The following is an 18,202-nucleotide window of genomic DNA, read 5'->3' on the forward strand; positions in this document are numbered from 1 at the left end:
ATATTAAATTTGTGGAGTTGTGTCTTCATGCTTCAGCTTCCTGGCCTTTTATGCTTTTGTCCTGGTTTGTACTGATATCTGCTTTCTTCTTCTTCTTGAATCTCCCATTGCCCATTTTCATTAAATGTCAAGCAACCTCAAGTCTTTTATGAAGAGTCATTTTCTGGCTCATGCAGCTCATCAGTTCCTTTTCAAAAAGCTGACAAGTAAATTTATATTCCATCCTTCCTCCTGAATATGGATTCAGCTAAGTCCTACTCAGTGTAGACCTACTGAAATTAACGAACCTAAATTAGTCACCTCCATTACCTTTAATGAGTCTGTTCTGAGTAGGACATGCATCTGTGGAGTCCAGCCAAAGTCCTATTGCATCTGGTAGTGCCTGGTTTCAGTGGTGTGGCTTCACGTCTTCGTACTGTAGCTTCGTACAGATTCTTCTGTTGTGTTTTATCATAGAGGCTGTTGCCCTTGATCATGGTGATAAAAACTGTTATTGCAGAGCTGTGTGTACAGGGCTGGATTATGGCAATATATTGTGGATATGATTGTAACAGTCTCCTATAATGGAAGGAAAGTGAAATAATTTTGTAGAAATCATGTGATCATTTGAAAGCCTAGAGATAATGAAATACTTCCTCTTTGGAAGCAGTTGCTAGAACAGAATGCCAGAACTGTCAAAGTAAAAAATGCCACTGCTAATTTTCAAGGAATCAATCATTCTACCTGAATGATTTAATATTTTAACATTGTATATAAATAGATATTTATTTATTTATTTGCATGAGCCACCGGCTGTACATTTTCTGTACACAGAACAAAAATATACAAACACAACTGAGCATATTCAATTGCCAAACTAAACTAAAAATTATACAATTTTAAACTCAGCATTATCATAGTCCTTATTTTAATGATGGTTGCTAGAGAGCCAACTGAAGAAAATTTACCAAAAATATAGGAAGACCAATTCAGGCTCTTTTCTAAATGAATATGTTGTCTGTAGGCACATGTATGAAGCTATACAGTCATACCTTGGGTTACAGACGCTTTGGGTTGCGCGATTTCGAGTTGCGCATCACACTGAACCCGGAAGTACCGGAACGGGTTACTTCTGGGTTTCGGCGCATGCGCAGAAGCGCCTAATCACAACCTGTGCGTGCGCAGACGTGGTGCTGTGGGTTGCGAATGTGCTTCCTGCACGGATCACGTCCGCAACCCGAGCGCCCACTGTATATTAGGGCCAGTTCAGAGGCTGCAATAGAAGTGTGTACAACTTAAAATTCAGTGACTCCGTGCTTTATCCTTTAATATAGGAATGAGGAACCTGTGGCCCTCTAGGTGCTGGTGAACTCCAACTCCCATCAGCCCCAGCTAGACCAATGGTAAGGGATGATGGAAGCACTAGTCCAGCAACATCTCAAAGTCACAGGTTCTCCTCCTCTGCTTGTAATATATGAATCTTGACTTTCCAGTGCATGTTTCCACAGTGTGCATGCTGTGAAAATAATACCATGAGCTTACAATAGTCTTATAAAACTTTTACCTGATGGAAAAGTCAGAAGAGAGTACACAGGAATTATGTATGCTCTCAGTTCAGGTTTTATGTGTGGGAAATGGCACTTATGACTAACTTTATAAAAAGTTAATAAAGCTGAATAAGTAGTGATTTAAATTCTGGTCCTTCCAGTAGCCAAGCTGCATATGGGCAGCGTTATCTCTGCACTGACCTATAGTCTGCTCCTCCTTAATGCCCTGTAGCAAGTTGGAAGATGGAGTAAATATGCCCACCTGGCTACATCATGCATCCATCAGGATTGTTTCAGCAAGAGATCAAAGACTGAAGTGCTTAGTGGCTGTTCCACTGTTGTCCTCTGGGAAATTGCCAAAGTAAGGGCATCCTTTAGAAGTGCTGTAAGCCATATTAATTTGCTGCTGATGCATGCTGGGCTGATTGGATACTTATTGGCCTAGTATTCTGTATTTTACCTTATATTTTATGCGTGGCTTTTTGTTTCAAAGGAATCGCCACTCATTTTTGTTCCTTGTGAATAACTGAGCTAAGCTAAAATATAATATATAAAAATTAGGCCTGTAAGGTTTAGAACATGAATTTGTAAAGGTAAAGGACCCCTGACAGTTAAGTCCAGTCGTGAACTACTCTGGAGTTGCAGCGCTCATCTCACTTTATTGGCCAAGGGAGCCGGCGTACAGCTTCCGGGTCATGTGGCCAGCATGACTAAGCCGCTTCTGGCGAACCAGAGCAGCGCATGGAAACACCATTTACCTTCCCGCTGCAAAATAATTACCTCCCCATTTATCTACTTGCACTGGCGTGCTTTTGAACTGCTAGGTTGGCGGGAGCTGGGACCGAGCAACTGGAGCTCACCCCGTCGCAGGGATTCGAACCGCCGACCTCCTGATCAGCAAGCCCGAGAGGCTCAGTGGTTTAGACCACAGCACCGCCCGCGTCCCAAGAACGTGAATTAGTTAGACTTAATGATTTTGAAATGCTTTGGTTGATTTAAAAATGTGCTATTGAGTAATTGGGCATCATATTTCTTTTAAAAAATCTTAATTGTTTTTAATACACATTCTTACTAAATTTGGAGGTGCCAACTTAGAGGAAGCAAGGAATTTATTTTGTAAGGTGGTGCCTGTTATGACATATGTATGCATCATCTAAAACCACGCGAACAAAATTATTCAGAACCTACTATTCTGTTAAAAATGTAATTTCATAGGATTGTATGCAATGTTGTTCTGCTTCTATGATGGATCTTCATTCTCCTTTCCCTTGTAGCCCCACCCGGTGTACCCTCAGAATCTGCTCCAGAGACCTGGGGGACCCTATGGGGCAGATATGGGAGGGGGGTGAGATGAGAAGAAGTTGAAGTTCTGTTGCCCGAGTAGAATTTTATCTGCACCACCTGTACTCATTTAATTGATTAAGCTATGTTCAATTAATTGGTTGATATTTGCCAATTGATAATGATAATAAGATTTATTTAATTAGATGACAGCACAAATTAGAGAACGTTACATTTATTTTAACCGAAAAAGTTATGTTGCAAGGATATACGTCACATGCAAGTATGGAGAAAGGGATGCAGTGTAATCACTTTTTGATGCAGTTTGTTGATGAAATTAGTGCTGAAGAGCACAATTTTTTTTGTTTTTTTGTTTTAAAGTAAATTAGTGAGAAATGCTTCTGTAGCTCTAGAGGCTTTAGGGGCATTTAAATCACAGTGGGAACGTCATGTTTTTCCACCCAAGCTGCAGCATATTTTATCCTTAGGGGGATGTAGTTTTCTCCTAGTGATGACACTGTAGAACACTGAAACAGCTCTGTAAGAAAGTTTAGCATTTATGTAGGTAAAATATTTATGAAAATAAGGTAGTTTTATCCTTACTGATTAATATAAGTGTTAGCATAACTTGATTAAAAATAAAAAATCCATCTTCAAATGCAAAGGCAACCATCAATGAATGAACAGGACTTTTAAGAAATTCCCTAGGAAAGGCATTATTAATATCATCATCATCATTGGTATTATTATATATCCCACCTTTTCCCCAGGGGTGGCTTATAGGTAAAAAAATGCAGATAAAATAGAAAAAGCTAAAAACACAGAAAATATAATAAGTAAGAAGTAGTAGTTAAACACCAATAGGATTAAAACAACATATAGAAAGATCTATTAAAGATACAGATAATAACGACAATAAAAATATCACAGCACCATCCTTTCCATTAAAAACAGTCAGTTCCCAAAGGCCTGCTGGAACAAAAGGGTCTTCCCCTTCTGGCAGAAGAACAACAGTGAGTGAGCCAGTCAACTTGTCTAGGATGGGAGTTCCAGAGTCTGGGTGCAGCCACCGAGAAGGCCCTGTCCCATGTACCCACCAAGCGTGGCTGTAAGTGTGGTGGGACTCAGCTATACAGCTGCAAATAAAACGTTTTAAATGTGTTGTAAAGTGCAATATACAAATGTGATACTAGATGGCGACAGCGAGCTATGCCAAATTCAATGTATTTTTCAAAACGTTTCTTAAAAGCATTTACACAGCATTTTTTTAATACTTGTGTAGATTACACCAAGAAATAGGTAATAAGTGAAAAGCGAGAAACCTGTAGCATGAAGCTGAAATCAAGTTAAACTGTCCAGTTTAATTCCTAGTAACATAATGACTATTTCCAGGTTAATTTATAATAAGTAGTTTGGGGAATTGAATTCTTAAATGGGATTAGCAATCCAATGTCGGGATTTCAAAATCCAAAGAAGGTCATTTTAACGTATTGGTAACTGCTTTCTGGCAGCAGTTTTATTCAATATCTGTCTGAGGAGGCAATCTATACTCCTCTGCTAGTACACTGGTACCTTGGGTTAAGAACTTAATTCGTTCTGGAGGTCCATTCTTAACCTGAAACTGTTCTTAACCTGAAGCACCACTTTAGCTAATGGGGCCTCCTGCTGCTGCCGCGCCGCCAGAGCACGATTTCTGTTCTCATTCTGAAGCAAAGTTCTTAACCCGAGGTACTATTTCTGGGTTAGCGGAGTCTGTAACCTGAAGCATCTGTAACCTGAGGTACCACTGCACTGGAATATAAACCTACCCTTAGCAGCTGTAACCATTGGAATATCTGTGCTGTACACGAGTTTAATATCACTTTGAAGGAGTAAAACGCAAGGCCTGCCAAAGACTTAATCTTCTGGTTTTGTTACAGGCTTCAGAATCATGTTTATTGGTGGAGCCCTGCACATTGTTTACTTTCCAAAAACAGGATTCTTCTTTTACTTCTTTTACATGACAAGCTAAAGTGATTTTATTGGATTGGGAGCCCAAAATACACACTGTAGCGCATAGTTAAGCTATGAAACTGTGGCCACCAACCTAGATGGCTTTGGAAGAAGATTAGATAAATTAGTGGATGAGAAGTCTGTCAGTGGCTACTAGCCAAGATGGCTGTGCTCTGCTGGAAACCACAGGAGAGCAACGTGTCCTTTTCTGCTTGAATCCTGTATGTGGGTTTCCCACAGGCATCTGGTCAGCCATTGTGAGAACATGATGCTGGACTAGATAAGCCATTGGCGTGAACCATCAGGCTCCTTTTCTTATGTTCTTACGTTTCCTTCAGGAAAGCCATTCACAAGGTTACGATTGCAAAGAAACATCCCTGTACCTCTCCCCACAAACTCTTGTAATGCCTCGTGCTTGTATACTAGCAGCTTGTGACATGGCAGATCATAAAATTAAGGGTGACCTGGTGCACATGCAGTAGACCCAGAACAACCAGCCTGGAGCGCTTAAGGATAAAGCCTAGCTCAGCAGCCTGGTCTAGGCTTTCACAATTTATGACTGATCAAACAAAATGTAGCCCCACTGGCCATGTAATGCGATATGCCACGTGGTCAATAACTGCTTCTGATTTTGCAGTCCTAGGTAGACAGCAGAAATGAGAGGTTTATCGAGTTTCTTGGTAGACATGGCTCGGGGGCACCATTTGGGTTGGGCAGGGGGTCACAGGTCAAGTAGGACAAGCCATGTTCTCATCTGAGTAGTGCTGCCCTAAATATTCACATGTGCACTATGCAATATCCCATTTTGTATCCTTCAATCTGAACAGCTTCAAGGGACCTTCAGGATTATATTGATAGCCTCTGGTATAACAACAATGATATATTTATTTTTTTTAAATGGTTTGTTCTGCTAAAATGTCAAGTTTTAATGAAAGTTGTTCTATGAAGAATGAACATTTGCAGCAACAGCTCACAGCCTTTGACATCTGCTGCGAGAAAAATACTAACAAATGCCTAGTTCTTTATCAATGGTGTACACAAAGGAAAAGGGGAATACAGATAACCTCAGCCCAGCTACAGTTACACTGCACCTTTGGCACGGAATAAGTTGACTCTCTTAACACAGGAACCAATCAAGTCAAACTTAAGTTTTGTAAAGTTCCATTGGTTTTCAAATGGACAGAGTAAATGCATGTGTAACTCCTCTGATTACATGAGTAGGTGCTAAAATATTCCACTGAAGCAAATAGGCTTTTGAAGCTGGGATTCAAAGACTGTAGAAAGCACTTCCATATGTGCACAAGAGCATGATTTTTCACATTCACCACATCCCTGTGCATCACATCATATGCTGCTCGCAGTAGAGACGGCTTTTGGAATGCAAACCTCCCACTGAAATGTCAAGTGTTTTTTTTAAAAAATAATTGAAATCACTCTTTTCTGTCCCATACATGCTGGGGGGGGGGGGGAGTGTCACAGTACTCTGCTTAAAGGAGCCCACTGTCCGATCCAAAGAACCTGATGGGGAGAGAGAGCCTGGGGCTGTGAAATTGCCTATTGACTCTTGGCACTTGCGCAGGTGCACAGATTCCCTGGTTGCAGTCTTCTCCGCTATGGAGAGGTGTCTTGTATTTCTATCTAAATTATAGGAATTATTTTTAAATTCACACCTATGCATCTAAAATAGCACATGCAGATTTTACGCCAATCTGTGTTCTCTTTTGTCCGCTCCTTTTTTGGCAGCATATAAGTGGGCACCCTAGGAGGAAATCATTCTGTAGCGTTCTGGCAGCTAATGTTCAGGCCTTGCTTCTAGCTTCCTTGGTTCCCACTTCACGCAAAGGAGAAATGGGAATCAAGGTCTGATTACATATCAGAAGTATGAGTGGGAGCTGTTATTAAGGGTTGTTGAGATATGCAGGGCCCAGGCTGTGGAGAGCTTTAAAGGTTAACAGTAGCTTACTGAATTGGTCCTAGGAGTATAATCACAGCCGGTGCAGTGGTTTAGTATAGGTTATGTATGCCTTCATCTCCTAGTATCCATACAGAGAGCTTCAGCTGCGCTTCCTGCATCTTGATTGTTTACAATTATATCCGCGTCAGTAGATGTAAATTGTATGTCTCATAGACCCCAGGTAAGGACTTTGCAGCGGTAGGAAGAAACACCAAATTATTCACACAGCTAGAACAAAGTTTGTTTTCCTGTGTTTTCCCTCTTCCTCCTTTTTTTTAATCCTTGCATTTCTTACTAAAAAATAAATAAACAACATCAATAAAACCTGCAAGTTTCGTGGGCGGGTACACCGTTTCCCAGGACACCTGCTTGGTCCCTTCCCTGATAACATCTTGTTGCCATGAAAAAAGTCTTGTTCAAGTGAGCCTATGGGCCTTGCTGATTCTCCCTAACCGCCTCCCTTGTTGCTGCCGGTTGTTTTCATAAATCTTGGGTGATTTGGTTTAGCGGAAATGACCAACACATGCAAGGCAGGGCACCCATTCTAATTTTAGCCCTGCCTCCAGTTGTTTCTGGGGGTGATTGCACCCTCTAGACTTGCATGGGACAGAAGGCTGCAGTAGGTGGAGGGGGAATTGGTGAAATTTGTGTAAGCAGAATCTGGACTTGCACTCCCATCATCCCTGACAGTTGTGTCCATGCTGGCAGAGGCTGGTGGGAGGTGGAGCCCAGCACCCTCTGGAAAGCCACAGATTCCTAATTGCTGTGTTAAAGCAAATCCACCATTGGTTTCAAAAAAATATTTTAATTTTAAAAAAGGTTGTTGATTGAAAGCTGCTTTGGGTATTGCTTTGTGCAACAGAAATGTTTTGATAATAAAGTAAATTAGCTCATATGAGATATTTAGAAGTTACTTTTCTTCATAAGGCATTGCCATTGTTTGTTGGCATCTGTCCTGGGAGATGGTGGAAGAGTGCACCTTCTGGGGGCAAAGTCAAACTGTTGGGAGAGTTACAGTGCCTGCTGTGGCTGTAGAGATCGATACAGGAGATGGGGCAGATGAAAGCACCTGGTTTTGCTTCTACAGGTGCACCATAGTGTTTCTTCTCTCTGTTCTCCTCCCAGTGGTCATTTCTGCTGCTCTCTTTCGTCAAAAGAGGCCATAGCTTTGTTGTACGTTGCCTCTTTGATGCAGCTCCACCTTGCTTCGATGCTCTCTCTGGAGCAGTTCAGTAGAGCTTGTTCAACAGAATCAGAGAAGTGTTCACAGAGTTCAGTTATGACGGTTCTGGCTGTGTTGATTCGAGGCTGCACTTTCAGCTAGCTTTGTGCTATGGATCCTCCTTGGCTGGAAAAGAATTGTGCTTGCCACCAGGGAGTGATCCATGTCACAGTCAGCACTGTGGTAGCTCTGTGTGGCGTGAACACAGTTTGGTAGCATTTGCCTGGTGACAACCAGCAGGTCCCCAGTGTGATGATCCTCCCCAACTCTGGATGTGGATAAAAACTGTTACGGTCATTCTAAGTGGTTACCTTTAAAGAGGTCTGTGCTTTATTTCAGCAGCTTCCCTGAAGAAGAGAAAATGGTCAATATCTTTGACCATATGGTTCCACTGAATGCATGCCTGTATTTTCAGCTCATCTTTCTCCACTTTGGCCTGCATGCAATTGGCGATAAAAAAACAGAGCAACCTGGGAGCATAAAGTTAGTTTGTGAAACTGCCCTTGCCTCACCTTATGCCTCTTTCTCTGCAAGCATTACTCAGCATGACTCTGCCCATGTTGAGCCATCATCTAATTGCATCATGTGCTACCGAGAAGAACTACAGCTGGGACCATGGCATTGCAGCTTCAGGAGCAGACTAGGACTGCAGTCCTGTGCACAATTACATGGGAATACATTTCATTAGACACTGTGGGACTTGAGTGAACATGTTTAGCTCTGTTGACTTGCTGCCCTACCTCAAGGATCTGTAGTCAGGCTTCCCAAGTCCCTGATTTCTATCGGAAGTATTACAGGTCTTGCTAGTCTAGAAGGAAGTGAGGTGCTTTTCTGATCCTTGCCCACATTGATAGTAATTCAGAGTTTGACGATAACATACTGAATTTGACTTCTCAGAAGTCTCTTTCTCAATTGTTAAGTACTAAAAGCTCGACAGCAGAACACTATATGCATGTTTACACCAGAAGTAAAGCCTACTGCATTCAAGCAGGGCTTACTCCCGGGTAACAATGCAAAGGATTGAAATCCAAATCACGTTTCCTATTTCCTAGAATTTTATTTTTTACTAAGAATGGTTTATATTGTACATTGGGTTCCTTTAGAGAAGCAACTCCATAGAAAAGAATGTCTGTGTCTTCCAGGCAAGGGAGGAGTTTTATTGTAATGTATTTTACAAAGTTCTGTATTTGTGCAGTTTAGGCAAGCCTTTGAAATACCCTCTTCTACATTAACTCCTGCATGACAACACCTTTTGGATTCTCCCATATACAGTGATGTCAAGGGGAAAAGACAAAATTAGCTGTCAGCTTAGACCTTGATTGATCCCTTTTCAGTGTTGCAAGTCCTTGAAACCTTCCTGGAGCTAGAGGATAGGTACCTGTTGGTACTACTAGAACAGGCTAAGCTATTTACCCTTTAAATGTTTCAAAACTGCATTTAATCCCTCCCCCACTCCTTCCTCATGTCCTCTGGATATACCAGATATTTATCTGAACAGACTGCAGAATCCTCAGTGAGATTTCTCACATCCCTTTTGCCTGAAGTGTTTCTGACTGCTGAAACAGAAGCCACCACAAATGTAAAAGAGAGAAAATAGTTTTACTTTTCAAAATACATTTTTCAAAGTATTACTTCTGGACTCAGAAGTAAGTGGAGCTTACTACCAGATGAACATTAAGTTTGGGCCTGCATGTGAGAAAAAGGTAAATTAGATGAAAATGTTCATTGAAAATTGCTGTAGACATCATCAGTGCCTCCTAGTATTGAATAAAATGCTTTCCCACACATTTTCCACACATTCCTCAGGAAGCTGTGGTTGGGAGATTATGTGGTCCAAGGGGATGAGAAGAAGTTCAAAAGCAGTCCAAAAGTCTGGGAAGTAGCCGGTGAGAAGTGGTGTATATAGCCAAGTACTTGAACAAATCTTTGGCTTTAGGTTCTGGTAGTATGGCCTTACATTGATATTGCACCAACAATACCACTTCTAGTGCAAACACTTAAAACCACCATTCCTCGTTTTCCAGGGTAAACATTGGAGACTGGATAAGCCTCATGTTCATTCTTCTAGAAATTTTATAACAGTGTGAAAGAATTTAAAATTGTGCTGCCTTTATCATGCCATCACATTTTTTTTTATCAAGAAGACTCTGTCCTTTCCCCAATTCCGTTCCTAAAATATTGTAACTGTGGCTTATCTCTGACATGCACTGTAAGGACTCAAGACATATGGAATAATATTTTATGTTTGAAGGTACAGTAGTAAAACAACTTCCCATCATCAGTTATCACAAAAGAACTGCTTATAATCTAATTTTAACTGTGCATATACTTTCTTAGATGTATAGAAATTGAAGTGTTATCTTGACTTGGTTGATAGCAAAACTTTTGGCACTTAATTATGCCAACTTTATTTGTTTATTTATTTATTGTCAGATGGCTGTAGTTATTTTTGCCATCTTTTTCCCTGTTGTATATACAAGAAGACATTTTGAGAAAGAATGTGGTGAAGTAGAATGCCAGAGAGAGAGAGAGAGAGGGAGGGAGAGATTGTAATGATATATGATCTTCCCTATGATGGTGTCTTCCAGACTACAACTCCCTTTTTGCTCCAACCAGTATGATGGGAGTTATAGTCCAAAACAGCTGGGTGAACAGCAGGTTGGAGAAGGTTGATAGATTCTCCTGTGTACAATTTGCTAGTAGCAGGAAGGTCTGCTATGCTAGGGTACAATATATATTTCAATCAAAATCTTGAGCAACAAAACAATTCTACACAATGATAAGTGGAGCTAAAATCTCCCTGCTTTTCCGTGGGACTGTTTCAGAGTGAGCAATTGGAAAATTACAGTCATTAACTTGGTATTTTTATATTTGTATTTTGGGATAGCTCAACAATAGATTAGGTTGGAATTAGGCTTTACAAATATATCATTCCCGATTTGTTATTCTCAAGTAGCTTACTTGTTATATTTGCTAATTGGATTCAAGCTTCGGTTGCAGTGCTGTGACACAACAACAAAAAAAAAAACACACCACCAACTGTATTGCTGGCAGACTTCAATGTACGGCATATATATGGTCATGGTCTTGTGCCAGTGATAATGTAACATTAGCCATAGCTATTGGGCAGTGTTGTGTTAGCACTTTTTCTTGCTCCACTGTGTGGCGCTGGTGGAAACGAGGAGGGCAGTATGCTAAGAGTCCAGGATGCCAGTAGAGGATTATAATTCTACACCTCTTCTTCTTGAGAGTTAAGTGGTTGCCTTGGCAACTGATGCAGATTTTAATGACTGTCAATACAGTGCTTTATAAATAAGCAGTTGTACTGCTTGATCATATGCATGTTTCCTTTGAAGTGAGTCTCACTACACTCAACTGGACTTGCTTCCAAGTAAGTGTGCATCAGGTTGCAGTTCACATCCAAAACTTTAAGGGTTGGCTCCAGATGTAGTTTGAGTAGATGCATCAAAATTGACTGGTTGGCATTCAGCTAAGTTTTACTCTGAGTAGACCCAGTAGATTACCGAACATGATTAAGTTCGATCCATCATATTTTAATAAGTTTACTTGAGTAAAACTTAGTTGAATACTACCCATAGTATTTAAGTTAGTCCTAAGGCTGCAAATAAAATTTTGTAAAATTTTGTAACTCTGGATCGCTGCAACCTTCTTCACTATTGGATCCTGTTGGGTTCAGGGGCTCAGGGATCACTCCCAATTCACCATGGATCCACAAAATAATAGTGTGTGTTGTCAGTTTGCATGTGGGTTAGGAAGTGCAGCCCAGTTGGCAGAGGGAGATTTTTCTGCCATATGAAAGCAACAGTGTCTACTGAAAAAATAGGGGGGATATAGCATCTTATCATATCTCAGCAAACCCTGGGTACTATACAATGCTCTATGTTCGTTGCTCACATGTATGGAAAGGGTGATGAGGTTCTGGACCAGGCTTCCTCAGCCTTGGCCCTCCAGATATTTGGGACTACAATTCCCATCATCCCTGACCACTGGTCCTGCTAGCTAGGGATCATGGGAGTTGCAAGCCAAAAACATATGGAGGGCTGAGGTTGAGGAAGCCTGTTCTGGACCTTATCACCCATTATGCCATGACTTTTGGGACTTTAAATGCCAACAACTGCTGTAGAATCATCTAGCAAAAAATGTCAGAGCAGCATATCAGCCCTACATTTGTGAGAGTAACTATCCTCCACAATTCTTTGGCAAACTTGAAATATCTGTTTTAGTAAAACTTCATTAAACATTTTCCTGTAGATTTTATGTACTTCATTTCCCATTATGCCAATTATGAAGACACTGTGTCAAGGAATAAAATTAATTACCTGTAATTCTTGTTCTCAGAAGACAGCAGCATGAGCCTGAGAGTCAGGGTCTATTGTGCAAGGGTAGAGATGTGTTGTGACATTTAGCTCATATTTCTCCAGAGGTTTCGCCTTTCTAATCATCCTGCCTCTCCCACCCCAATTCTTCTAGTGCTGAAAAATATTCATTGCTGCATCACAATTCACAATCATGGACATGGGCATGATATAAAAGTACTGCTAATGCTTGATCCAACCCGTCTTTGTGTAACTACCTTTAGTAAAATCTTACAGAGCGGAAGGACCGGTTCCTAATTTTGGCACTGCTGAATGTGCTTGCCTGGAATATGAGCGGGGGGGGGGGGGCGGGAAGAGGAGTATGAGGCAGACAAAACAAAAACCTGATGCGGCAGCATATATGGTAACAAGCAATTGGAAATGGTGATAAATTAGGATTCTTTATTTAAAAGGCACCTTTTAAAACTAAATTGCAAATCTTTCTCAGATACCTTTTGTGATATGGAAAAGAATATAGAGGCTGCTGGAAGACATAGCTATGATTACTCAGTCTCTACACAAACTGGAGTATAAGACAAGTCTGTGAATCTGAACCACCTTACGATATGTTTATAGCAATCTCATACCTTCAGTCACCCAAAAACGTTTCAGGAGATGTGAGAGAGGTGTACTGTATGTGTATGTGTGTATGGAAAACCTTTTGAGGACCACATGCAAAGGATACAAAGCAATTTTGGGCACATATTCATATTGATCACTTCAATTACCCTAAGCACATACAGAGGGAGAATATGCTAACTTATGTTGCAGACCATTTGTCAATGTAGATAAATGGGACCAGTTCTCTCCAGTGGCCAACATATTCCAGCCAAGAACCTGTAATACAGGGAGTAATTAGAAAATCATACTACTTCTTCTTCTTCTTCCTCCTCCTCCTCCTCCTCCTCTTCTTCTTCTTTATTTATACTTCACCTATTTCCCTGATGGCACTCAAGGCGGCTTACAGATAAAAATAGAAGCTGCTGAAAACAGAATTGTTTTTTGAAACAATTAAAACAATTAAAAATTAAAACAATTAAAAATTCATACATTGAGAAAATTAAAACTACATGATAGAAATACGGATGAAGCCAGTTCTGTGAGATGCACTTCACAATACAGAGTAAGCCAACACTTTCTAGTATGCTTGACATGAGAAAGCAAAAATGGTGATGTTGGAACTTAATGCAGTCATCTTGCTCTAGAATATGCAGTTTTTAATTTGATTGGAATGCTGGTTTTATGAAATACATCATTTATTTATTGGTTTGCTTGAGTGTGTTTCAGTTAGCCTTTAAAATATTCATACGGCAGTTAGAATACTTTGGGTAGCTGTTTTGAAAGCTGCACACAGTTCATTCTTTTTAGTTCAGCTGGGGTCCCGTGTCCCTTGAAAAAACACTTCCCCCATCACTAAGTGAGGTGAAGAGAAACTTCCATCCATGCCAGAGCAAAGATGATGGAACTTGGATGTAGAGGGAGAGGAAGGGAAGTCCTTATATTATGTAAAGCGTGTTTTAGCTTTAACAAGGTTATTTAATTGTATGCAGGCCTACGTGCCAGTGCCATTGGCATTGGCAGAAGAACAAAAATGTAATAAGCACTTGTTGCTTTTCATCCATATATTGATACTTTTTTTTATTCTTTCTTGTGAACCTTTGGGGTTGCAGTCTAATTATTGCTGATCCTCACTAATGACTCTTTCAGGGATTATCTCTTACAATGTCAGCCATCTGCTACAGTTTAGAGTAATGAACTAACTGGGTACAATTAAGGTTTAGTCTTAAGTTAAAAACAAAATTCTGATGTCTCTCGGAACACACTTGGATAAAGCCTCAGTGTCATGTCAGTATTATAGTTACATTGATCAACATTTACTTTGACATGTTTCCTTTGATGTCTTAATTTTGATGGCTGTTTTGGATTTTGTTTTGCAGCCGTAGATTTGATGTCAATATTTGTGATTTTAATGGGGATGGTTTTATATATTTTATTATTGTTTTTCTGTTTTGGATTGTAAACTACCTTTAGTTTCTCTGAAAATTAGCAGGGGTATTTTTAAAAAAATAAACAACCGCATTTATAATTCAACTATATAAAGAACAGGATGTTTTTTCTCTGTTGATTTCTCCCCCTCTATATAAATGCTAGCCTTAACGTTTCCCAGTGTCCATCCCATTATCTCCCATTTCCCCTCTGAAAAAAAGGAAAAAGTAATTTCTGCCAAATCTGTTGCATACTAAAAATATTAATACTACGGTTGCCCATAATATTCTAAACTTCTTGCATTTTTGAGACATTTTATAAAATATCATGTCACAAATTATATTGGGTGAAAATATTGCAAGTGGTTTTATTGTCTAGGTTGCAGCATTATGGTTATGCTGATGTGCACTGATAGGAGTGTTGGAAAGGAATAAATATCAGCTGGGATAATGGGATAAATGTTTATTTTAGTACCTAGCGTATCCTTTTACCACATGCACATCCCACCATGCTTGTGGCTTTGGGTTGGGGTTTCTATATTTAATTAATATTAGTCCATGATAATGTCAATGTGTTCATTCAATAATGCTAAAGAAATTGGCCAGCAAGCCAGCTAAATGTAGTCATGGCTCAGGCCCACTGAAACCAATGAGACAAATTCATGAGTAACTAAGAGTGAAATCCTTTACATGGTTGGTTATTCAGTGGAGATTCCTTCCAAGAAAGTGGATATAGCAGGATAGACTTATATCATGTAAACTTACTTTAACTGAAGCAGAGACATGGACATGGACAGGTTGGACACAGAGGAATGGTGGGAGGAACAAGCCCCAAAAGAAGAAGGCTCAGAACTAGAGCTAGGGACAACAATGAGTGGTCAGAGGGAGAAGACTGGAGGGGGGTGCTGAAGTAACAGAGTGGACGCAGGGTGGTGAAGAAGCACGGAAGCCCCCCCTCCAGCTGTGACAAGCTCCCCTCCTCCCAGTCTCCCAGAACCAGGAGAGGCATGAAGAGAGCGGAAGAGAAGTTAGCTTCATGCAGGTGCAGTCTCAGATTGCCTGGGGGAAACCCTGAAAAGGAGGGGATTTAGACAGCTGCTTCATGGGAGCAAGACCTACTGAGCTCCTTGGGCTTGCTGATCGGAAGGTTGGCGGTTTGAATCCCCATGACGGGGTGAGCTCCAATTGCTCTGTCCCAGCTCCTTCCAACATAGCAGTTCAAAAGTATGCCAGTGCAAGTAGATAAATAGGTACTGCTGCAGTGGGAAGGTAAACAGTGTTTCTCTGTGCTCCGGCACTTGTCAGGGTCCTCCGTGCGCCAGTAGTGGTTTAGTCATGCTGGCCACACAACCCGGATATTTGTCTGTTGATAAACGGCAGCTCCCTTGGCCTGAAAGCGAGATGAACACTGCAACCCCATAGTTGCCTTTGACTGGACATAACCGTCCAGAGGTCCTTTACCTTTACCTGTGCTTATTAGGCTTGAAACACTTGTGCAGATCCTATTTTTTGTAATAAAGAGTTAACCCCACTTACTTCATATGATTTACTGCTGGCTCGCCCCTATCAGACATTGAGCTGAATGTAACCAGAATTCTTTTCACAGTTAAAACACTCTTTTATTTTTAATTTCTCTTTCCCCTAAAAAAGCAACATATTGCTTGAAGTAATATTCCTTCCAGGTTATTTATGTGTATATATTTCTGTGATCTTTTGGTATTTTTCTGGTGATGGGTTTTACTCGTTGCGACCTGTGCTTCAGTTCAGTCCATCCGACAGAATCTTCAGGCATTATGATGATGAATTAAGTAAACATCTAAGAGGGGTAGTGAGCACAAATGTGTTAGATCTGCCCTGCCACTGTTCTGTCATGGAGGCTTTCCATGGTTTTCCATAGTTCTAAAGCACATGTGGATCCATAAGTAAGACAATGGTAATGGTGATGGTGAGAGTTGAACAAGCACACACTCCCCCCCCCCCCCCCGCACCAGTCTGTTTACTTAATCATAATGTGTGAAGTGGGCTACTGTGTATATCAAAGGTCAGTCGACTATATAATTTCATACAGAATATTTTTAGACGATTGAATAATTAGCAAGTTGCCAACATGGAACAGGAAAAGTGGCGGCACAATTTCTGAAACATTCTTATTTTATTAAACAGAAAGGAAGTGCTAATATATTCAGCAGAATCACAGGCCTACGTTCTAAGTATTGTAAATAAATCCATCAAAGCGGCACTCCAGTGATTTCTGCAGATATGTCTTTAGTAGAAACTTTAAAATGTTGAGCACTGCTGATAATATAAATGCATGGTTTTTCTCAAGCACATTTGTATAACATTAGCTTTTCCCCCTCTGCAGCGAAATAATAATTTGCATAGGAAATATGTGTTTTGAAGTATGTTCAAGTCCTTTTGTTTCTCTTTATAAATGTGGGCTTCCTCCAGCACGCATAGCAATCTTATTGCTGTTTATAGGATCACTTATCCCAGAATTAGAGAGGCATCTGAGAGCCCCTGATCTTGCAAGGGTTGTTGAGTCTTCCCCGTCCCCTGGTAGCAGATTGTAGTACAAACAATAGTGCCATGATCCATTGTAATATGTGGGGAAATCCCACATTCACCTTTGTAAACAAGTCACATGTAGAAATGAATTCTGTTTACCTGTTTGTGTCAAATGTCAGTGACGCATAAACCATTTTTGAATGGAGTGTGCCATGTCCAAATAGTACCAGCAATATGTGGGGAGATCCCAGATTCACCTTTGTAAACAAGTCACATGTAGAAATGAATTCTGTTTACCTGTTTGTGTCAAATGGACCCTGTCAGTGAAGTATAAACCATTTTTGAATGGAGTGTGCCATGTCCAAATAGTACTAGTATAATTGTATGAAATTTTTGCTTTTTAATCTGTCGTCACAGAAATAGGGGGCTAGTTGAGATTATGGACTCTCTTCAAACCCCACCCAAGGTCACAGGCAGCATAACAAAACAACCCAATGTTCATCATCATAGAGGAAACTATAATAAAAATAAGATGTTGCAACCTGTCATCAAATACAAGAGAATTTATCCTCTTTTTCCTGATAGACCTTATTTATAGATTTAAAATACAGTCGTACCTTGGATCCTGAACGCCTTGGTACTCGGACGTTTTGGTTCCCAAATACCGCAAACCTGGAAGTGAGTGTTCTGGTTTGCGAACGTTCTTTGGAACCCAAACGTCCATTGGGACTTTCATCTTTTGGAAGTTGAACGGATTTCCGGAACAGATTCCATTGGACTTCCAAGGTACGACTGTAATGATAAGTAACCAGAGCCATACTTGCAACTGGGACTTCTAGAAAATGGATAATTTCCATCATTTTCACATCTGCACAGTGTCAGTTGTAGGCTTTAAAGGGCCCTTGGGCATGTTACTCTCAGTGCCCAAACTCACCACTGTCACCCTTATTTGCTCAATTCCCTTCTCCTCTGGGCTCAGCCTGCATTGCCACCCAGAAAGATGAGGCAAGTGGAGTCTGCTGCCCCTTCTCTCCGCTGTCACAGAGAGGCTAGGTGAACAGCAGCAGCAGCAGGGCTATGAACCTCTAGGGTTCATCAATGGAGCCCCTGCTAGAATGTGGAGGTTAGCAAGTGCCCAGCAGTGCCAACCTCAAGTGCCAGTCTTGCATTTGCAGTAGCCTATTACATGTGCAGTGCTTTTAATTTATGAACATGTCTCTTACAGACAGCACTTTTGATCATTTGTAGACTTATTATCAGGTGAAATAGAATCTGTGTTAAGGATAGGCAGATTTGTCAGTTTCAGTTTTATCTTGGTTTGTCATTCCCTCCCCCCCACAAAGACCACATTTTGACATCTG

The 18,202-nt window shown here is 40.6% G+C and overlaps 1 protein-coding gene across 21 annotated transcripts in view; it reads left to right on the forward strand.

The window, feature by feature from the left end:
* The window catches only part of BAZ2B (bromodomain adjacent to zinc finger domain 2B), a 184,301-nt gene that overhangs the window by 84,296 nt on the left and 81,803 nt on the right, over nt 1–18,202 (forward strand). The gene's annotated exons all lie outside the window — the stretch shown is intronic.

The sequence above is a fragment of the Podarcis tiliguerta genome (assembly GCF_965153285.1).
Source record: "Podarcis tiliguerta genome assembly, chromosome: 1".
In the NCBI taxonomy this organism is placed as follows: Eukaryota; Metazoa; Chordata; class Lepidosauria; order Squamata; family Lacertidae; genus Podarcis; species Podarcis tiliguerta.